This window comes from Typopeltis vanoorti, chromosome 3 (assembly GCF_054136105.1).
Source record: "Typopeltis vanoorti isolate ZY-2024b chromosome 3, IOZ_Tvanoo_1.0, whole genome shotgun sequence".
NCBI lineage: Eukaryota > Metazoa > Arthropoda > Arachnida > Uropygi > Thelyphonidae > Typopeltis > Typopeltis vanoorti.
This window is the reverse complement of record NC_143551.1, coordinates 21,897,941-21,902,162: the sequence shown is the minus strand read 5'-3', so window position 1 is coordinate 21,902,162 and position 4,222 is coordinate 21,897,941. Positions and strand designations below refer to the sequence as shown.

General features: G+C 35.8%; 1 pseudogene; it reads left to right on the top strand.

Moving 5' to 3' along the window:
• Nucleotides 1–621: 621 nt before the first annotated feature.
• LOC150107981 (cell division cycle 5-like protein pseudogene) lies at nt 622–1,515 on the top strand (annotated as a pseudogene).
• Nucleotides 1,516–4,222: the final 2,707 nt, after the last annotated feature.

Sequence of the window (4,222 nt, the reverse complement as noted above, 5' to 3'; positions counted from 1 at the left end):
CATTAAAAATTGCCGATAATTGTTAAAAATATTTTCTAAAATGTCCTTACTCACTTACTTTTAATAAGATAAAACTATTTTTCCTATTTAATTATATAATATTTAATTAAAACCAACATAACATTAAAAGTTTAAAGTAATCAGTAATTCTAACAATAAGGAAGAGAACGTTCTTCAAGACTTTGCCAATTAGAACCGGAAACATCAATCCTTGTTAGTGACTCGTTATCCTCCAAACAGGATTATATCCAGATAGTCAAACCAGCCGAAGAACCCACAAGGTTAGCTTCATGTTGCTTGTTAGTATGGCTGTACCTTCAACTAATACCAAAGACGTATTATCTTACATTCATTCCTGATTGGCTGAAGTATTTCCCGCGTTATCTCCTGTTGCTATGTTAGTTGCCACGTCACCAGTTCATATAAAATTACAGATCACTGTAGAGAGAACAGTTCAGTTTCCACTTTGGCGATCAAGAGTGAGGGTGTGTTTTTGCGTTCTTGAGAAAAAGGAAGCTAAAACGTCGGTAATTTCAGTTGATTAATTTGTATTATTCTTGCAAAATTCTCGTGTTTATTATTATTTTGTACAATATTTTTTTTTATTTGCAGTTTGCGGAGATGTCTCGTCCACCGACCAAAATTCGCTTATGGAAAAACACAGAGGACGAGATTCTAAAAGCGGCGATGACGAAATTCGGAAAGTTTAAATGGAGACGAATTGCTCGCTTGCTGCGGAAATCTCCAAAGGAGTGTAAAGCCAGATGGTACGAATGGCTGCATCCCTTCATCAAAAGGACGGAATGGTCTCTACAGGAAGAGGAAAATCTCATCCATTTGGTGAAGATGATGCCCGCACAGTGGCGGACAATCTCTGGAATTATTGGAAGGCCAGCAGCGCAGTGCGTGGAACGGTTCGAATTTCTACTCTCTCGGGGCCAAGTAAGAGAAAACGAAGAAGAATTCATTTATGAGGAGATCATGAATAATTCCCGTCGAGAAATTTTAAATCCGGAAATGAAACCAGCCCTTCCCGATCCTCAGGTGATGGACGAAGACGAGTTAGAAATGCTCGCCGAAGCTCGAGCCCGACTCGCCAACACTCAGGGTAAAAAGGCCAAAAGGAGAGCCAGAGAGATGCAGATGGAACAAGCTAGAAGGTTAGCTAATTTGCAGAAAGTCCGTGAACTACGGGCGGCAGGAATCGAAGTGAAACCGCAGCGGAAGAAGAGAAAAGGGATCGGTTATAATGCAGAAATCCCTTTCGTAAAGAAACCTCCACGTGGTCTGCACGATACCACCGAGGATGTGTACGAACCCATGGAACCAGACTTTAAAAGATTAAAGTTGCAACAACTCGAAGGGGAAACGAGACGTGAAAAAGAAGCAAGAGAACGGAAGAAAGACAAGCTGAAACTTCAGCAACGGAAAGAAAATTTCCTGATGAGTGCCAGGGTTCCTGGTAATACGGAATCGACAAGAAGTAAATTAGTTCAACGTACAAGTAAGTTCTGATTTGTTATTTCCTTCAATACTTTAATCATAATGCGATAACTCATTTATTTAAGAAGATAAAGAAGCGGTTTTCAATAATACTTGCTGAAATTATTGGTTTTCTTGAAAAATATTTTTCGTGTTTTAGTTGATGATATTAAAATTTGCCTGGAATGCATCACGTGGACTGCATTAAGAAACCAAAATATTTTAATCCAACTGTGACAAGGTATGAATATTTTCCTGCATATCAGAACACTTTTAATGTCTTTATGATGCTGTAAGACGAGTTCTTTTCAAATGGGGGACATTAATCTCAGACATTATTTAATCGCTGACGTGGCAACATCTTTTGCTGTAACATTCACCATTCAAATTGTTTCATTGCAATGTTTTTTCCATTTATCTTAAGTGGTCTGATTTTTGTCAAGACGAGAAGTCCGCAGTTTCGTTAGAACTGAAATCAGCGTAAAATGTACTGCAAAGGACACAAGAGTTCATCCAGAGTGCCACGTTTCCTGGTAATTTGGAATCAGCGAGAAGATCGAAATTAGCTCTATCCGAGACTCAGCAGAGAAGTAAGTTTTGATTCCTTAATTTCTATTTTTTTTATATATAACCTTTTATGATCGATATACTTTAAGTATTGCACATTTCGGGTAAATCCTAAATGGAGTGATAACCCTGGGGGAGACATTGTCCAAGTAAGGACATTTTTCGCGTCATTTAACATTGGTAAAAGTCTTAGATTTTTTTAAAAAAAAAGTACTTTTTGGATTCTTTTGGAACAGAACGTGACGAAGCGATAAGCATCACTAAAATGCCTTTGGTAAGTAATTATCTGTGAATATTAATTATGGATGTGATAAAATGTATTTCAGTGCATTTATGAATAGAAACTTTTGAAATTCGACAGATATTTTACTAACGTGGAAGGCACAAGTGCTTTCTATATAGAGGTACTGAAGGAAATTCCTGCGTTGCCTATTGCTGATATTATTGTATATCTCTGCTCGCTGTTTGCTGTATAAATGCCTATAGTAAACACTCCTAAGAATAGTGAGGGAAAAAGAGAATCAAATTACCCCACTATTTTGGAAGTAAATTAGATACGCGCATCTCACACTGATACGCGATTCCATTGATTGCATTAAAAAATCGCTGCTGTTTTAATGCAACTCTGACAATGGACAGATGTTGTCCTGATTATAAAGTAGGTACAATTCATTGCGATGTTTTTTGTTTTAAAATGAAATATGTAATTTATACAAAGGATTTAATATATTTTGACCATTTTTGAAAATGTCTTTCTAACATGGATAAATACTGTATAATAATAAGAAATGCAGAAATAATTTTAGGATTTAAGAAGGCATCCATTCCATTATGTTTTATAAAAGTCTTTTATAATTCTTTTTTTTTTTAGATTGCTATTTTTGTTTTCGGTAGAAATCGTGTCTGAAATAAGTTTATTGGCTTGTGTTATTTCCAGTCAGTTGCATTTCCCATTAGTAATGAAGGAGAGTAGGAAGCTCCTAATTGCATATGCTGAATCAGAACACTTAGGTTACTCCCTGGTATTCTTAAATTATATTTCTTTAACTGCAAAAAGAGATGGTCTTCGACTACATAAGTGTTAATTATCCCCTTTTCGCTGTACGTCTGTCTTCTACAATTAATACTTTGGGAAACATCTTTTGTAACACAAGACGACATTTAAAAATTTCTTAGTTTAATTTCTATTCTTCCATTCTTTTAATCCTTTCTGTCTGACGTCTTCCAAATACAACCAATTAATGCTGACTTTTCAGTTACAGTAAAAAAAATAAGAAATAAAATCAGTGTTCTTTGCTGCCGTAATCCTATTAAGGTATGTTTAATCTTGAACAATCCTTTTAAATGAATAATTTGAAGATGAAAATTTCGATCTTCGAGTCGCATTTACTGTTCTCGAAGGAAATGAAAAGAAGAAAGTTTCAGCTGTGTACGTATTGTACATATATTACAAGTAATACGGAATTAATGGATAACAAAGCAGTCCTTTTAGTAGAAATTAATAGAAAAAAGCCGTTGAGTATAGAGATTTAACAAAATCGTGCATTACACAATACCCGCTTGCATCTCCAGAAAAATTAGATTTTATTTGGATAGTTCTTCCCGGGAATGTGATATCACCATGGTCCTTGACTCAGATATCCTGCTCGAATTGAGCGTTGAATGAAGTGTGGATGGATCTTCTACTTCACTTCAGGCCGAGCTCGGATTCAGTGTTGCTGGATCCAATTAGTCAACGAGCTCTTTGTAGGAGAATGTGGATGTGACGGTCATCGTTTGTTCAATATCCGAGAAAAGCTGGGAAGAATGTTGCAAAGAAAGTTTAAACTACTTGTCTGATCATAATCATATTTATTATATTAACGTTCGATCCTTATGAGACTTTGCTAGTTTGAGGAAGGGATTGATCTCAATTATAGGGGAATTCAATTAAAAAAATCGCTGTAATGCAGTTATTTACAATTTCCTTATTACTTCAACTTTCTACTACAGTCATCCCTCGACTTACGTCCGAGTTCTGTTCCAACCAGCAGGACGTAAGTCGATACATTAAATTAACAGGGACCTAACCGTAAAAAGTATACTGTCATTTTAATTTTGAAACTTTATTATAAAACTCTTTCCTATATGAAGGATCAGGTGGCTGAGGCTCTTCTGGTGTAGCCTTTTTTTT